Source organism: Clarias gariepinus, chromosome 13, assembly GCF_024256425.1.
Source record: "Clarias gariepinus isolate MV-2021 ecotype Netherlands chromosome 13, CGAR_prim_01v2, whole genome shotgun sequence".
NCBI lineage: Eukaryota > Metazoa > Chordata > Actinopteri > Siluriformes > Clariidae > Clarias > Clarias gariepinus.
The window spans coordinates 1377186-1396621 of record NC_071112.1 but is presented as its reverse complement, the minus strand read 5'-3'; the positions used below and the strand labels follow the sequence as shown (position 1 = coordinate 1396621).

At 42.0% G+C, this 19436-nt stretch overlaps 1 protein-coding gene across 4 annotated transcripts in view; it reads right to left on the bottom strand.

Moving 5' to 3' along the window:
- daam2 (dishevelled associated activator of morphogenesis 2) overlaps positions 1-17678 on the bottom strand; it is a 107063-nt gene extending 89385 nt beyond the window's left edge. For all 4 annotated transcript variants that reach the window (XM_053509433.1, XM_053509436.1, XM_053509435.1 and 1 more), the window contains exon 1: positions 17486-17678. The gene's annotated coding sequence lies outside the window, so the exon portion shown is untranslated. The remainder of the gene's footprint in view (positions 1-17485) is intronic.
- Between the last annotated feature and the right edge of the window lie 1758 nt (positions 17679-19436).

Genomic DNA, 19436 nt, shown 5'->3' with positions numbered 1-19436 from the left:
CCAATCCTAGGTTTAGATAATGACGTATTTCTGTCTGACGTCCAGTCTTAACAAGGAAGCCTTTTTCAAACCTAAAAAAAAAAATTTCTGAACTGATTTAAATTGCACTGAAATGAGGAAACGAGCAATCCAGACAGAGGAGGAGCGTTCACTCCACCCTTCACCAAAAGCAGCACAAGAGTGAGGGAGTAAACGATGCAATGATGGAAGAGGGGGAGAAAAGAGTCTGCACTCCTGAGGATGAGGGAGCTCTTTGTGCTTATTTCTGGGGAGTGTTGATTTGAAGCAGCTGTGGCTGCCAGACTCATCGAGCGCAGCCACGCGACACTTCAGGAAAGCCTCGCTCCACCTCCTCCGACTCCACGAACACGGCTCCCTCTCCGAACATTCATTCAGCATTTATAACCTTCACAGCGAACACTGGGCACGTCTCTCCGCTTCGAGCGTCCGCGCCACCAAAAACAGTGAGGAGTGAATAATTTATATTTAAACTCTTCAACTTCAATCCCTAAAACAGCATGCATTAATAGAAGCTTTCAACATTTTTTCTTTTTTCTTTTTTTTTCCCCTGCAAAGCTCACAAGAACGGAGCGAAACTGCTGAAATGCCAGGATTGCATTTTAATGCAACAGTAAATCCAACTGCAAAAAAAAAACAGGGCCAGCAAGAAATTTATGGAGATCATTTTTTACTGTGCAGTCGAGAGACACAGGGTGGATTTTGCTCTGTAGCTCTAACTGATGATGTTAATAACGATTTAACTCACTTTTGTGAGACGCAAAACAATACTGTAAAACACGCCTGGAGCGAAGGCACTGAGACAGAGGAGCAGAATCTCTCCCTAGACACCTGTAATTGCAGGCAATATCAACAGAGTAAAAAAAAAAAAAAAAAAAGGAAAAAAAGAATAATAAAAAAAAAAAAAACATACATGCACACACACAATTAAGTTTGGAATAAAAGTGAGGATATTCGTGCACCTCTGACGGCACTAATCCAAATCAGGGCGGGGTTCAGTGTAAGCGGCAAGAACAAGCAGCTCCCGTCAAAAAAGGGCAAGACCAGACAATCCCGTCGTTAAAATACACTCATATATACACTCGGGTCTTTCCTTCAGCTATCTTGCTTACGAGACGTTTTATTCCGTCTCTGCATGTCTATTGATGCTAGGCAACACTCCGTGCCCCGACTGAAACAGCAACAAGAAACGCCCGGCTATTTGCACCAATAAAATGTACCAGAGCCTCAACTGGCTTGTGCTGGTTTTAAACACAACAAGAAAAGAAGCAGAAGTTGTTCAATATCAGAATAAAAAAATATATATATATATAAATAATTGCATGACGAACCGGTTAGAGGAAACAGATTATGCAGTTTTAAAATAATATCTCAAACAAATATTAAATTCAAATCTCTCGAATTGGACCCGCGCTGGTATGGGGGCGTGGTGGTGACCCACCATTAGCGGGGCTTGAACCTGGAACCCCAGATCCGAAAAATCAACAGTCTAGAGCCTATCTAGACCTACATGCACACAATGTGGCTTTTAATCCTCCATCTAGGAGCTTTTTATAATGAAACTTATAGTCAATAGGGTCAAACTTGGTCATGTGATTAATTTGTTTTTAAAATAAATAAATAAATAAATAAATAAATAAATGGAGTACGTTAAAATTTCTAAACTAACCACATGCGCCAGCGTGTATATAGACACAAGATGTGCCCGCGGCTTCGTCTTCGTTCGCATGGAATTTAACTTTAATTTTTAAAAATGTACAGCATTAATTAAATTTTTTTGTGTTACCGTGAACTGCACGGAATAAATGTGATATCGCGTCTATTAAGCAGATTTCAATTACACACTCGTGAATGCATATAAATTTTTTAAAAAAATTAAAAATCAAACGGCGCCATCTGTGGAATTTAAGAATAATTTTTTTTAAGATAGATTTTTTTTTACTTTATACACTATACACACACACAACTTTACACATTGTACACACACACGATAGTTTAAACAATTACATTAATAAAAATAATAATTAAGATGCTGACCCCCTCTAAAGGTGAATATTATAATAAAATGATGTGTGATTACATCATCAGTTGTTTGTACATTAACTCTCTCCTGGAAACCAACAGACATACAAGTAAAAAGCAGCCGTGCTCAGGTGCCACCATTAACACCACGCCCCTTTGGAGCTGTCCTTTATTATAATGGAATATTTATAATTTTTAAGTACTTATTTTTTATACTAAATAAATAAATGTATAATAATAATAATAATAATAATAATAATAATAATAATTCAGACCATGTTTACGAAAAACACCCAACATATAGCGAGTACTTCTGACGATAAGAAAATCACAAATAATATATATATATTTTTTTTAAAAGCTCAAATAACACACCTGGTTTAGATCCGTCACAACCAAAGATAACCGATAAAGATCCTATAGAATAAAATCTAAAAGCAAAGGCACTACCTAATGTCTCATCACAGTTTTATTACAACAGCACAAAGAGGGACGTCTGATTAATAATAATAATAATAACAATAATAATAATAATAATTATAATAATAATAAAGACTGAAATGAGTATTCTGGTATGTACAGTACTGTAGCTCAGTATTTATTAGGCAAACGCTCCGGTCAAGCTTTTTCTCCAGACATAACATTGCCCTTATTTCACTAAGAGCTGAACACGCCAAGAATCACGATGATTGATGATGTAAGCATGATTAAGATGCACTCACTTTCTTTAATTACTGTATTAAATTACAGTACCTGACATGGAGAACACGTAATCAAAAACTTACTTTAATAATAATAATAATAATAATAATCTATTCACCTTCAGCTTCAATGTAGCTGCTAGGGTCGCGTGCAATTTTGTACTAGACAATTAATCACATAAAAAATGTAATACAAACTTGTGCCATTATCTCATTGCAAAAAAAATGTATCACACAGCCAGTAATTTTTTGCCTAATTTTATAACTGAACATGATCTATGGACTCGCGCTTAAACTGTCCAATCAAAAAACTTACCCTTAGTAGTGCATGTAAGAGACATTAAAGATACTTTATAAGCCCTTCATGCAAGTACTAGTATCTTTATTGCCTTTTAGTTTCAGTTTAACGCTCGGTTTACCCAAAGCAATGGGTTTTATTATAGACGTCCCAATGAAAATAAAGTTGGAGGAAGCGGAAGACGATCATCAGCAGGCGAACTCAATCCGGTGTCACAAAGAAATCACCAAGACCCAACTCTTCAAACAAAAAATGTATTAGCACGCATGTAAAGAGCTCGGGCTAGAGCCGGGCTACGGATCGCTAACTAATGTTGGACTCCAGCTGGGTTATCAGGGTTGCCACTACACGCAAAACAAACCTTTTTAAAATACATTTGTAATCAGTGACTAATCGATTAATCATTAACACATCCATCAGCTGATATAAAAAAAGTCTATTCAGGAATAAATATAATAGAATATTTAGCATCCTCTAAGCCAGCAGATAGCATTCAGGTTTCGTTTTTCTTTCCAAGGTTTAACATTTTGAGGTTTGTACCCTCTACCATCACCACCTCTGCCATCAGGCACAAACAAGTCAAAAGTTAATCACTTCCACCATATAATTTAACTAAATTAAATCCCAAATCAACACACACACACCGTTTCCACTGTTGGGATTACGTGCAAGAACCCAGGCTTGAATGGACTGAACAAAGTTCCTCTGCAGTTCCTCTCTGACACAAAGGCACCACCCTGATACATCTATCGCTCTGGTGCTACAAATTGCCTGGTAATATTTGTACAAAGCGTGACTGTTGTTGAGTGATGTACATAAAGCGACAATTCTATGGTAAATTAAGGCGTGGTTAATAAAAGAAGCAGTGACTCAATGAGTAAGAAAACAACAAGTGCAAGACGCCAACAGCACAAAGCGGCTACAACAGCTACAGATGCGGATCAGTGATGATGACCTGGGATTGTTTCCTTACAAACAGATTTAGTGAAAAGAGAACAGGATTAAAGTGTGTTTATATATATATCCAGTATCTCAAAATATTAGAATATTTCATTTCAAGTTCAAGTCGATTACTATTCATACACTATAAACACTCTCAGTCTAGTTCAGTGCATGCATGATGATGACTTCAAAGGAGGAAAAGCCACAAAAGTCATCACTGGATTGAAGGTGTACTTTACATCCTACTGTGATGAGCACAACCTGCCAGTCTCGGTGTGTACGCACTCGGGCAACTACAAGAGAATGCTCTATAATCTGAATATAATCTGAATATAAAATGAATTCTGATGATCATATGGGGTGGAGAGGGGGGGGGGGGGGAGTTTTTGAGTTTTTGCAATGCAGAATGAAGTGCATGTTTAAAGCTATCACTTAAAAGTAATACACAAAGTACATAAAATATAACCATACAGAATGATGTGTTTGAATGATTTTAGGAAATAATAGGATTCGGTTTTTCAGCCGTCATCAGTAGCACAATCAGAGGTTTTTCCGGTGAAAACCATGTAACAGTAATAAAGGCTGGAGTTCCAATACTTCTGTTCATCCATAGTTTTCTTCTTATGTACCCCCGAGTCAATCAGCAAAGGTGCTGGAAGATGGAGAGTGAGATAATGTAAATATGTTTATAATAAAAGTGAATGTTTAAAATTTACACATATGACCAAATATGTAGATAAGTGTTTCCACCCCTCAAAGGCAAGATAAAGCCCCGGTGAATACACAAATAAAAATACAAACAAAAATAGTTTAGAAAAAAACAGAAAATATTTCATGCCTTTTTCTTTTTCATTTTATTTTATACTCTGGTAATCTATCCATGTCAAATATTTGGTGATTAACAGCAGCTCGCGGTCTCTATCCTCCACATAACGCAAACCTGAGACTTAATATTTCTTGGCGCATTGGGGAAACACTCAATCATAGCAGCACACTCAGAATCAAGATAAGGCAAGGCTAGAAGTCTGGATTACGGCGATACCGGCGGCGCGCTGTTGCACGATCCAGGTCCGACTTGGCTTTAAGCCCGGACCGAGTGAGCTCGGCCCCGTTGTTTGGACTGGCCCCCGCTCCCACCACATCTAGGAGAAAAATCAGTGGCATTAACGGCTCTTATCCATCAGTGTGACTTGCTGTGTAGCTCGTTTAAACCGCGCAGGATTTACCTTTTCATTTTCCTTAGCTCACTTCACACTTGCTCACTTTATCCTTCTTTACGCGGCGAGTAAAAGCCGCCTTGATCATCATTTCTCGACCCAAATCTCCCCCTCTAAAGCCGACCTGCTATGAAAAGGTTCATTTAAAAAGAAAGGCTGAAGGGGTCCAAAGAAGAAAAAATAAATAAATAAATAAATAAATAAATAAAAAAGGAGAGGAAACGCAAAGCTTGATTTGTTCCGTGTGATTTGTTACATCCAGCAGCTCAGAGATAAAGAATGCATAAGGTTTTCTGCTCCTAAAGCCCAGCGCTCCGTGAAACATCTCACCGTTTATGTTGCGCAGCCTGTTGCCCGGGCAACCTGGCGGCGGATCATCAGAACGTGTGTGTGTTCCAGCGGCGAAAAGCTGCGCGATGGGTTTTTAAAGAGACACCACATTATTATCAGTGAAAGAATTCCTCTGTGTTCCAGCGTCATTATTTGAGGCGAGTCATTATCGAATTATAATACTGCGGGCTGAGGCGAGATGCTCCCGATTCCTCAAGCGTTACATCACTGGATTCACTTTTTGGAAGGAACGCGTGGACGTCTTTTCGATATCAAGAACCGAAGCAAAAGGTCTAGCACCAAACCCTTAAACATATTTCTAACCCGTTTAATGCTACGTCCAGAGGGAGCACGCGACTTTTGTTGCTAATGCACACAAACACGCACACAGTAATACAGTGTGGGCTCATGTCGCTTGTTTATTAGCCGTCTTCCTGGATACAGAGAACAGACCAGTCAAGAAGCGTGCCGTGAGGTCCTAGACTCAAACTGGAGAGAAGATTTACAAACCATCGACCTTCCCGCTGCGACGCCCGTCCCGGGTCACACGCGCGAGTCGCTGAACACTTCCAATTTTTAATGCTAACAAATTACAAACAGCGACTATTCAAAGAAAATTTGCAAACTATCGCCTTAAAGGATTTGAAGAGCGACCCCCAGGTGAGACCCCTAAGAAAAGTCCACATGGTGTTTTTGTAGTTTCCTAAAAGGCTCCAGACGTTTTAAACCATATGTGATGGAAGCTGTTACACATTTTCGAGGTGGGTTGAAATGCTCGAGAAGGCATGGTGAACATGCTTTCTTCACACCGTCACTCGGCTAGCGAGCTTTCCTAAGAAAAAGTGAAGCTCTGGAAGAGCAATCTGATCAGACACACCGTTGTGGTTTTAAGGATGTAATCCTTCCCTTATGATATGATTTACGCTACATCCAGTCATCGCGTTCAATCACAAATGTAAAGCACTGACGGAATCTTTGTAAAAACTTTGTAATTTATTGTGTATAAACGTACTTGGGCTGTCATCCCTAAACACGCCGTGTGTTTTCCGTGCCTCAAGCAGCTTCGATTTCTCATTTTCTACAGAAGAATCTACCGAGCCTTCTGTAAACTTCTGAAACAGAGCAAAATTATCATCTCCGTTATAGCTAATATAATCCATCATTGAATTCTTTAAACTGTACAAGAAACAAGCTGCTGTCTTCTTTGCATGATTTATGAAATAATCTTTACCTATTTCACAGTAACGTGCTTCTAGTGATTTACAGTCAGACGCTTGGCCGAGGGCTCCAGACGGACGCTGGGTTAATGTGAGATAAACGTCAATAAAATGGCAGAAATTTGATTTGTTTTTTTTTTCCGATTTATATAACAAAAGAAAAACGCAATAGAGCTCTGAAGGAAGGTTTTGGTTTGTGATACATGATTAATACTTTTCCGCTTTTGAAAGCTCCTTTCAGTTGTCAGGATGATGTTTATGTTTTTTTCTGGAGACTGAGAGAAACAGGTTTATTCATCACGCAACACTTAACTCATCACAGGTCGACTCCAGACGTCTGATGGCAACTGGTCACACCAAAACGAATTTATTTTACAGTAAATACTTGGAATGACCAATTTATTTATATACACACATACTGGCGCACACTACAGTGCTGTGAAAAAGTATTTGCCTCTTGCTTGATCAGTAAATCCTAAAGGAGAACGTCCGGCCATCAGATCATGACCTTAAACTCAAGTGCACTTGGGTTATGCAGCAGGGCAATGATCCGAAACACACCGGAAACTCCACCTCTAACTTAAAAAAAACTAAATAAAAGGTTTTGAAGTGGCCTGGGCAAGTTGCAGACATGAATCCGACCGAGATGCTGTAAGATGAACAGGTTTAAACACTCCAATATGGCCGAATTAAAACAATTCCGCAAAGTAGAGTGGGCCAGAATTCCTCCACAGCAATGGGAAAGAATCATTGCTTGATTGCAGTCTTTGCTGCAAATGGTGGGTGACACAAACAGTTATTAAATTTAGGGGAAATTATTTAATTTTTTTTTTTTTTTTTTTTTTACATAGGGCCAAGTACCGTAGGTTCGGGCAGCTTTTTTTTAACCTAAATAAAATCATTTAAAAACTGCATTTTGTTTTTACTTAGGTTATCGGTTTCCGCCAAGACAGATTCTGCCCGATTCCGAATTTTCCTTTGTTTCTAAGAACTAGACTTAAGAGTTAGGGGGCAGGACCAAAGCGCAGACGCACATGATTGGCTAGTGTTACTATGCTTGACATAATGGCTGTGGCGGGATTCGAACTCTAAAAAGCATTTCAGGATGATGGAGCGAATGCATTTCTGTTGCGACGCTCCTGGTACAGAACACGTCACGCCTGAGGCTGATCGCCCAATCATGGTGAAAAATAAATAAATAAATAAATAAATAAATAAATAAAATCAAGCTGAAAACCACACAGGATGTTCGAGAAATGCATCTCTATCAACAACCCATGCTTTACTCTCAGAAGACACAGAAACACACACATTGCCTAAAGGGTTTTTCCTTAAAACCCTTTCCAACACAAGCACACACTAATGTTCCACTTTGGACAAACTGAGGGACCCTTAAAAGTGATATACACGGAATGTTCTTTTGTGCAGCATCAGCTTCTATGTGAAATATGGAAACCATCCTTTTAACATTTTCTTTTACTTTCATTTTTCTGACAAAGCGGTTAATCACTTTAGATGCACTTTGAGCCGAACGGAAAGAAGGTAAAGAAGGTGACGATGTCATGCGTTTAAGACCAAGAACAGGAAAAACATGTTAAGAGTTCCCCTTAAACTTTGAGCGAAGCCGTCATATGACTCATGCAGCATCATGGTTTCAAGGGAAAATGCCCCTAAAAACACCGACGACAAACCGAATACGAAAGTAAAGACACACCTGAGAATAAGCCATGCCTGAGCGGAATTCTCCCGAGGAGTTGGTCAGATTCTCATACGATAGAAATTCCATAAACGAACACGATACGATGGTCATATTAAAGCTAAACAAAAAATAATTTTTAAACTGATCCATCTATTTCCCCCCAAGCCAAAGGGCAAATCGTTCAAGCGGAGCCATTAAGGCAGCTCGAAAAAACGAAATTCGAAATGCCTGAGCTGATGAAAGAAAGCCAAAGTAAACGCGCGGTTCTTAAACATTCTACGCTGCATCGAGATCTCCATCTTAACCTTGGCCCCTTCGCCTGGACATCGATCTGAGCAGATTTTCACGAAGCTGGATTTTTTACTTTTCTGCCAGAGCGCTACGGTGGTCCTGAAAAGCAAGAACGCTTAATGCTTCTTTCCTTAAAGCTTGAAGGTGTGAAAGTGCATCATTCACTCACTCATCTTCAGAACCTGGTGATGGATTCAGAGCCTATAACCAGGACACCAGGTGCATGATGGGAATACACCCTGGATGGGAGGTCAATCCATCCCTCCATCACAAGAGATCATGCACACATTAACTTTGTGGTTAAAAACTTTCTAATTGTACATTTCCAGAGCTGAAATCTGTGCGCTCTGCCAGCCGGCGGGGATCCTGAGAGAAGCGGGGCCGAGCCCCTGTGGGAAAGACGAGTCGGGGAATGGGGTCGGCTCTCTCACGGACACTGCAGGAATTTTCCCACAATCAAACAAATAAACAGAGTGCTGCGCGGGGCAGTGTCAGGACCTCGGTACACTGGGGGAGGGCTGCTCCGGTCATAAAATATCCATCCATGGGACTGCAGGAATCCAATAACACTGCACAGCTGACCCTCAGGACGTCACTCAAAGAATGTGACTTCATCATCAGACTCGTGTTTTCATTCCACTTAGTTCCCATCCGATCCGCATTCGAAGGCAGGTGTCAAACATCTAACATTTACTGAGAGCCATCACACCATCATTATTCTCTCATCTGAAGTTCTGAGGACTCACATCACCAAGTTTCCTGCACATTTAAGTGAAAGGGTCATTGAGAGGCAACAACCCGTTTCATTCTCCATTTCCCATCCTCCGCGCCTTAATGGAGCAATAAGTGCACCGAACACTTTCGGTAATCTAGGCTCTCGGAAAAAACATCTCCGTTCACGGGAAATTGTGGGAAAAGCTGATGCTCGCTACAGGAGGTTCTGGAAATATGTTGCCAGTCAAACAGAATATCATTTTTGAAGTTGAAAAAGCCACAACTGCTAGACATACTCGGTTCCAAATACCAAAGGTTGCACGTCACCGCTCCCAGCGTCACGTAGATGTTGCGAAGTCCGGCTGATCTCAGCGGAGTCCAAACAAAGGCATAAAGATGATTTAAGATGAGCTGCTGAATAGCTGCCTTCGAAAAAATTTACTGTAGTGTGGAGCTGCTCTCCATCATGCATCTTTCCATCTTCGGATCCAGCCAAACTCCTAAGTATTCCGCCATATGATGGATGTTCCTCTGTTCAGAATCTGTGGGGTTTCTATCTCAAAACTGCATCTTTAAAATATATGTCATGCAAACTTTTAAAGGAACATTCCCCGAGCTGAACTTGCTTTTATGAAAAGGAAGGAAGAAAAAAAAGAAAAAAAAGGAAGGTGTTGAATAACAAGCCAAATTACACTCTAAATAATCGGAGCAGAAAGTGGCAGCGCTGTTAATGCAGATGTTAGATGGTGTTTTCTTGTTGCTCTACCAAACTGCCATTGTTTCTACAGACCGGAATCTCATAGCGGCCAGAATTCGGTCTTTTGGAAGAGATTCGTCCAGGCCGAGCGCAGCTGCACGACTCGGAGATGGAGCGATGGAAGCTGAGGAGGGCAGTATTAGGTGAGGGGAAAACTTAAGGTCTGGCGGGAGTAAGGGGGGAAATGTTTCCATATGTGCGCTCGGATCCCTAGTGAAAGAACAGCTTTGTGCTGAGCATGAGCAGAACACAAAATAGACGGACCAGGCTTTTCACCTCCCCCTTCATTTTCAGTAGCTTGGTGTAACATTAGTCAAAAATAAAGGGAAAGGAAAGAAGAGGAGGAGCGACAAGAAGTGCCCCCTTCGGCTTGTGTTGCTGGCCTGTTTTGATGGGAGCTAATTGTCTGTAAATGCGAGGGAGTTAAGGGGACCGAGACAAGCTGCTTATTAAGATCAGAGGGTGGTGGTGGGGGGGGGGCGGGGGGTTCCGGGGGTGCGTATTGGGGCGAATGGACAAAAATAAATGGGGAGAAGTCACACAGGCCATTACGTGACACTAAATCATCCTGACTGAAGACTTAATGATTCACACACCCACCCGTTTCAGTAATGCACCTGCTCCTAATAGTTAGCAATAAATATTATAGATTTGTTTCCGCGTGCTGCCTCAGGATACAATAACACGGCGGTCCAGGCAATTCACAAAAAAATAAATAAATAAATAAAATAAAATCTACAATATTCCTCACTAACTTTATTAGCTGACTTTCCATAATAAATTGGCAAGTTTCCGCGTATCCCATAACTCCAGCAGTGTTTGCACAGTTAAGCGGCTTTAAAAAGAAAGAAAGAAAAAAAAAAAAAGCTTAAACAGGTAGCCAAGACAGCAGGCTTTTGTTATTCATACACAGAGCAGAGAAGCAGGAAAGTGTTCTTCATGCCACTAATGCAGCACTTAAGTGGTTCTGGAAGAAAACAATGAAACATTGTGTTTGTAAGTGCTGGAAAAAAGAAACAGGTCTGGCCCCGAAAATAGTTCTCCAGCCAGTTATTATAATATTTAGATGTCTGGGTTAAGGAGTGTTAGCATGAATTAATCACTGGCGAAGCTTAGCGCACTTTACTCCTCGGAGCGACTGCATCCTGTTCCCGATGAACCGGAGTGAGAAACGAGGCTGTGAAAGACGACGTGGGCGGAGGTGTCGTGGACGCGCCGGGCATGTTACCTTCGGGGTTCCTCTCTTTCCCAGATGACAAAGGAAGAAGTTTGAAGACCTCACGTACCAATACAGGTCAAGTCTTTCATCGTGAGCCAAAAAGGAAAACCATGTTAAAAGAATTAGAGAAGCCTTCGACATAACGATCATTTCAACATGCGAGGCTGCTGCAACGACACGCGTCTGTTCCGGCTGGCACGGGGCGGTGCATTCCTTCCACGCAGCGCTTCCTCTCCACACAGGTATTTCCCAGAAGTGATCCAGAACCATCAGAGACACAAACCATGACGAACCCACACATGACCTTTCCTTCAGGTCTCATCTCCACCTGCTTCCTACTACTGAGACCGACTGGCAGGCGCGTGATCACGTCTGCGATCCGTCTGTCAGAAACGTACGCTAGACGGACAGGACGCCGGATCTTAATAAAGAGGGACTGAAGTGATGACGCCCATCAATCTACCTATGAAAGAGACAGAGACCACCAAAAGAACTGAAAAACATATATATTATATATATAATTGATAATTAATATTATATGAGACCCGTCTATCCCTACGATTATAAAAAAAATAATAATAAAATGAAATAAAAAGTTGCCCTGCCTGGTCTGATCCCACAAAAAACCAAAAAAAACAATAAAAACAGTCAAACTTAGAAAGATATCCAGAAAGGTATCCAGCACATAACAGTCTGCGGCTCACGGGCTCATCAGGGAAAGAGTTCAAGGTCGTCGTAGTAGTGGATCGGATTCAGGCTGGTGTACTGGTTCGCACCGTGTCCTTCAAGGTCGAGGGTTCGATTCCCGCCTCGGGTCTGTGTGAGTGCGCTCGGTGTTTGCACGTTCTTCCTGCACGTGGTGAATTGGTGCTGCAATTTATTACAGGTAATATGTGCTATAATTAATCAGCAATTTATTTAAAGTTTTTCAATTTAAGTAGCTGTTTTTTTTTTTATACATTGAAAAAAAAAAAAAAAGATTGGCAGACATCCTTTTAATGAGATTATTTGTACTATTATTTAATGAACATGTTTTAAAAAAAATGAAATGGGAGGGAACCAGCCCGGATTCGAACGGAGGCCCCTCCCCGCCCCTCAACCCCCCTGCACCCAAACGAACCCCCAGCTTCCTAAGGTCCTGAGGCCAGGCACCACAGCACACCCCGAGAGGTCCTAAAACACAAGTTATGCTCATGTTAATGGTTGTAAAGTTGGGGCTGTTTGGTGTGTATTTATAAACCATCCAAAACCTTGGAAGCTTTGCCAAGTCCAGGAGTCACGGTGGATCCAGACCGAAGATGAGAACACAGCTCGGATGGAACAGCAGTGCATCTCAGTGCACCATTCAAACACACACTCACCCACACACACACACACACACTTGTTTTACACCTACGGGCGGTTTAGTGTAACCAACATTTTTGGAAGGTAGAAAGTAAGCCACAGGAGGAACAGGCGGAGGAACAGGCGAAACCCCACCCGAACCAAAACTCAGGGCTGAACCAAAACCCAACCCCACACACTTACTAAGCATCGGGTATAAACTGGAACTGACTTCAAAACACTGTTTACTTTGTTGTACACGTGCTGACTGATTAATATTACATTTACTTCCACACCCAATAAACTAACAGTCCACCATCTACGTGTTCTTATTCTCATCACCACCTGCATTAGTGTTAAACACACACTTTTATAAGATCACTGAAGGTGACCACGGCTGCTTAGCTTGGCATCTCCAGACCATCCATTTGTACAGGAACGATCACAGTACTACATGTTCTGAAGCTCTTCTCTACAAGCACTGAGAAGTGCCTTAAAGCCTTTTATTATCTGTTCTCTCCACTACTGATGAGGACTCCCTCTTTTACATCCACAGAAACCCTCATCTGGAGCGTCTGACGTTTGGTCAGGATGATCACAGCCTGCGATAAAACCGAGGCTCATTTTGAGAGGAGATGGGAGAAGATTTTATCCAAAGATTTCTTTAACAAAACAAAACAAAAAATCCATCCTGGTAAACCGGTTATCTTTTTTTTTTTTTAATTATTATTATTATTATTCTCCATCATTATTATTGACCCCCGCGGCTCTGCACACGCGGAGATCCTTACACCTGCGTGCCACCATTAACTGTGAATGGAGTGTGTGGTCAACCGTCTGCTGCTCTGCCTGTCGTATGAGTTGCATCGCAGTACGCATTAAAAGTTGATGACGCTGCCATTGCTTACCTAGCATCACGCGGCTCTCAGACGTGCCGAAATGCTCATGTAAAACGCACACATCAGTTGGTGTGTATCTGGCGTTAGCAGGTAACCAGTTATGCTCGAGCTGTGTGAGCGCTTCTGCTACAGGTGTGTGAGCATGAGGCGACTCACAGGGTCGAGCTGATAAAGAGACTGGAGACAGAATAATGCTGTCTGTCAACTGTCTGTGTATTTTGCATCATCATATTAGTACGAGTTCATGTGATCGGCCAACCGGTCTGTAAAAAACAAAGTGCGCACATTTGGAGCTTAGCGCTTCCTCCATTTTTTTCCAGTTTATGGGCAGGTGTAGGATGCATTACTGCCACCTACTGGACTGGAGTGTGGAGCAGAAGACTGGAAATAGCTTAAATCACATCGTACTAAAGTTTAAACCTAATCAATGACACGAGTTACACCGCATTTTAATGTTAACTAAATGCTTTTCCTAGTTTTAATACATCAGAACCTGAAAGAAATAAAGCTGCTTGTGACAAAGCAGGCAATAGGCCGTAGAGTACAGTATTTAGATGAATGACGGCAAATGCACTCAAGCGCTCTTGCTTAAAACCAAGAGGAAGGAGCAGATAGCGCCTTCCTCCAAGTGCGTTATAAGTTCACTAAGTGGTCGAATTGTTTTTAGACAACTTATTAGATTAATCTGTTTTTCCTTTCCCGTTATAATTGCTCTTCGGGGAAGGCTTTTCACTAGATTTGGGGACATGCCTGCGAGAATTTGCCAAATGTACTAGATCTTCTAAAGCTACAATATCTAACAGGGACGTCCTAAAACACTGTGTGCTTTCATCCTGGTCCCAGGTGTGTAAGAGCCCACCTAAAAGGTGTGGTGGTTGGGTCTTCTCAAACTTTTGGCTTTAATGTACATTTTATAAACCATTATAGAAATCGATAATCTGTCCGAACAAGTGCAAAAAATAATTCAACCTCTCTGACCAATCAGAGTCAAGAATTCAACACAGGTGTGGTTAAGGACAACAAACTGTGTATTAATTTAGTCTATTGTACATCAAGCTGTGAAGCTTAAAACTAATCGCTGTCAAAGTAGGCGTAATTCTTTGCTCCAGTCACTCGCACCTAAACCCTTTGGTGCCAGTTGAATAAATGCAACCAGGTGCCAGACAGTGCACATAAACCCAAGACCCCGTCAGACCTCTAAACACCAGGACCACTCCCTGTGCCAGCTCTACCGGTAACACGCCAGGACTGGCTGCCCGTCTACGCACCACACAGAGCAAACAGACGAGAAGGAGCGAGGAAACAAAGGCTTCCAGTGTGCTCAGCAGCAGAGCAGCTTGGAACCCATTAATAAAGCGTTCGCTTTCCGCAGGCCGGGAGACCCGGACCATGACCCAACGCAGACGCGCTGTATAGACTGTACCATGGTGCTAATTACTGCCAGACCTCGGAGGAGCCGTGCCAGCGGTATCCATGCCGCAGCGCTCCAGCAGTTCCTCACAACAGCGAATGAGCCGAGCAGACAGAAGCTTGGAAGAGAAGCCAATAAGGAAGGAAGCGGTCCTTTCACTCACACAGTGAGCAACAGAGCTGGCAATCTAATCTAATGGCAAGCTTTCACACAGCATTAGTCAACGTTAATCTAGACTTCGGTTCGAAACGGAATCGACTGCATGGAGATTAATTGGAGACCGGAATCCCAGTCTTCAATTACAACATCCATTTTAGGTGTTTATGACCCAACCAGGTCCATATATGAACAACACCAGGACTTGTATCCTCACACGTACCATTTGAATCTTATCCAACACCCACTGGTTCGGTGGTGTTAATCAGAACCTGAGGAAACTACAGCTTTTTTTTTTACCCGGCCAGTTTTACCTGCTTCGAAGGCAGGACGGCTGCCAAGCACAACATCTGGCCATGAGCAAGAAACCCAAGTGCCTTACCTCAGCGGCTTCCACCGAACAATGGCCCTCTCTCCACCCACCACCACCCCCCGACAAGCGTCCAGACCGGTGCCCACACACGCGGGCATGGCTTCCGAGTGGCTCTCCTGCCTCAGGCTCTCGTGATGGGCACCGGCCGCAGAGAAAACATTCAAGCCCTGTGGTGTTGTTAGTCTTGGATGAAAGCTACGACTGGGATTTTACAAGTACCTTGAGGGCTTTTTGTTGAAATATCCAGCAGGGCAGTTTGGTTCAATTATCGTGCGGCTGTAAAAGTACAAGCCTGACTGCAATTCTGCTGTTTCGATTAGACCTGCCTTCACAAGCCGGTAGGCGAAAGGAGGGTCAGGTCAATAATACGGCATTCACACATGAGGAAAAGCAGGGACTTTGGGTCCATAGTGGGCTGATAAGCAGAAGAAAAAAAAAGTCCCTAAATTTTAATCTTGTTATTTCTACAGCATATTTCTGCTAAGCCTTTGAACCAGCACCACCAAACTCCCCTTTAATCCACACTTTTTTATTTAATTTTATTAATTCATTCAGATTTAGAAACTGCTTTATCCCAGTCAAGGTCAAGATGGATTTGGGGGTTTATCCATTTAGTAATACATGCTGAATAGGAGGACTGAAAAAGCAGACCATTATAGACTCATTCACTCCTATAGGAATTTCAGCACAGTCAATCAAACTACTCATAAATAATTTATAAAAAAATTTTGGCAACTGAAGAACATAAAGAAAACCCGGAAACATAACAGACAGCGTATGTCAAACTCCAAACTGAACATAACAAGCTCAGGATCGAACCAGCAACACTGGAGCTCTAAGGTGGCGATGTGACACACTGCACGCCCATATCATGGCGCCACCCACTACCCCACCTTCTACCAATTTCACCAAACACAAAAATAGCATTGTGTTTCTGTTCCGGTCTGTTTTTGTTGTGTTCCTGATTACAGAATAAGAGCTCAGTTTAGATTTCGGTTTAGAGCCGTAACCACGGGTTAAGTAAGATCTTGTCAGGTACATTAGGAGGCCAGTACGAGCAAGAAACTACGTCAGACAAAAATCAAGCGAAAGCACTACCAGATGTTCAGGGTTATCCTGCTACTGTAGACTTTCTCCCCAAAGTGTGTGTGTGTGTGTGTGTGTGTGAAGTGCAGTGTATAACAACATCGACAACAAAAACTCGGGTTGAACATGTATATATGCACACACACCATGCAATATACAGTATAGTAACAAATCATGGTTGGATCTGTTAAAATGCACATATGACTTGATTTTGAACACAAATAACTAAATAACTGCATGTGCAACACATAGGTGTTTATGATGTACCCTGTGTTTGTGGACAATTAAAAGCCACACAAGGTATTATTTCTTTAAATAAAAAAAAAGGAATATTGCATGAATGGATCAAATAAAATTCAGTTTATTAAGGGGAAAAAATGTCAGACTAAATTTAGCACAGGAGGAAGAAAATGATAGAGAGAGAGAGAGAGAGAGAGAGAGAGCACCCTCTACCCGCATCATCCAGCATCTCACATCAAGCAAAACCCACCTCCAAACACAAACCCAGTGTGCATGCAAAGAAAAGTCAAGGAGAAAATAAAAAGGGACCATAAACCGATTGCGCAATGCAGTGCGCATCCATGCATGGGTATCAATAAAACGCACGCGCCCTGCTCCAGTCCAAATCCTGATGACCTCATCAATGCCAAGAAAACACTTTAACAGCATTTTAACGTTTAAATACAGAGAGAGAGAGAGAGAGAGAGAGAGAGAGAGAGAGCTGAAGGAGGAGGAGAAAACGCGCAAACCCTGGAGATGCCCGTGATCGGGGTTACTCGGGGTCACAGCTGTGCGCGAATCTCCAAACTCACCATCGGGCTTCATCTCGGGAACGGGACCCGCGCGCGCACGCGCCGCTGAAATGTTAATCCGACTCGCGGTGACGCAGCGAAAGAGTTCAGCGCAGCAACAGATCCGGCACTGTTGCCTCTGTGTGTGTGTGTGTGTGTGTTGCGCATCTAATGTCTCTGCGTCCGAGCTCTGCGAGTGTGTGTGTGTGTGTGTGTGAGCGCGTCCTGATCAGCAGCAGTAAAGCCGGAGCAGCTGCTGTGTACACGCCCACCTCTCTTAAAGGCGCAGAGCCTTTCACTCTACGCCGACAACAACGCTCGCGCTGACGCATTAGAACCCCGGGTGCGCATGCGCAGAATCCCTGACGCTGTCTGCGTGCATTTATTAGCGCAAAGGAAAAGATTTTGAGAAAACTTTTTTTTTTTTAAATAACAAATGGTAGGAAAGGAAGTGACTGAACACATTGATGAAGATGGATTTAATTAGGATAAAAAAGTAGGAGCAAAATAGTAATAATAATAATACAATTTAGTTGCAAGGCAGCAATTATCGGGCCCAAGCACCAGAAAGACACTGGGTTGAGTGGGCTTAAGCATTTAAAGGGGAAATGTGTCATGTCATGTCATGTCATGTGACATAACAGTAGCTCATACTGTGAGCGTGTCCCAGGCGTTCTTACAACTTTTATGTCATACTGTGGGAAAAAACAACAACTTTTATGTCCTGCTATGAACACGTTGATGAAGACAGATTTAAGTAGGATTTTAAAAAGTTGAAGCAAAATCCTAATCTATATATAAATAAAAGATAGATTTTGTCCATAAATTGGTCAAACGCGCTCTTTTTTTCTTTTTTCTTTTCCCAATTTTCTCCCTAATTTAGTGTCCAATTATCCCCCCCCAACCCCCGTTAAGGCTACTACTCCTACTCAGTCGGGAGGGCCGAAGACTATCACGTGTTTTCTCTGAACCAAGTGACGTCAGCAAGTGACCTCATCTTTTCTAACTGCTTGCTCACATTTTGTTATGGGCGAAGTAACACACTCAGAGGACAGCGCTATCCGCTCCTTCCGCGTGCACGAGCTCAGAGACGCCCCTGATTGGCTGTAGAGCCGTGATTAATGTGGGAGCATGAAGTACCTCTCATCCCTCCCCTCTGAGAGAGCTCAGCCAATCAGCTCCCTCTAGACCTCCAGCTGCGAGAGGTTACAGCCAAACCAGCGATCTCCGGATGATAGTGCGAGCACTTTACCACTGGTTCTGGGAGTTCTGGGAGGCCCAGAACTCGCTCTTTCGATGATATCTTTACGTTTCCTACATTAGAGGACCCGAAACAAGTCTCAGAAAAATTTTCTGTATGTCTGTATGTCTGTCCAGCCAGATGATGTCACAGCATCATGCAAAACTTTCTGGACAGAATTTAATGAAACTTTTGCAGTATTTATAAATCCATAGGAAGATTAACCTGCACCATAAGTGATGGTGAGTAAAAGCAATGTGGTAAACAGTTATGTACCGGACTTGATAATCTAGTTTAAAATAAGCTGATAATAAGCTACTTGCTAACTGTAAAGGAACACCTGCACTAATAGATATTAATTAGAAAATCTATTTAAGTAATCAGTTATTATGGGATTAAATCATATTACTTATTAGTATATTAATGCTGAAATGACAGCGCTGAAGTGGTATAAGTGAATTTTAACACGCTGGAGTCGTTTTAAGACAAAACTTCATCTTTATCCCATCTACCTTTTCCATTACCGAACAGGGAGTGTATTTGACATGTACTTCCGTTTGCGCATACTTCTGGTTGTTCGTACGTTGGTTGTATTATATCAAAATCTATTGGGTATGTTTTGCAAACAATTTAAAATTACTGTCTTTCTGTTGAGTAGAGCCAATGGCATGCATAGCGAAAGTTGTTCAGCTTAATAAGATCCAAATGTATGTGTATGCAGCAAAATCTCCT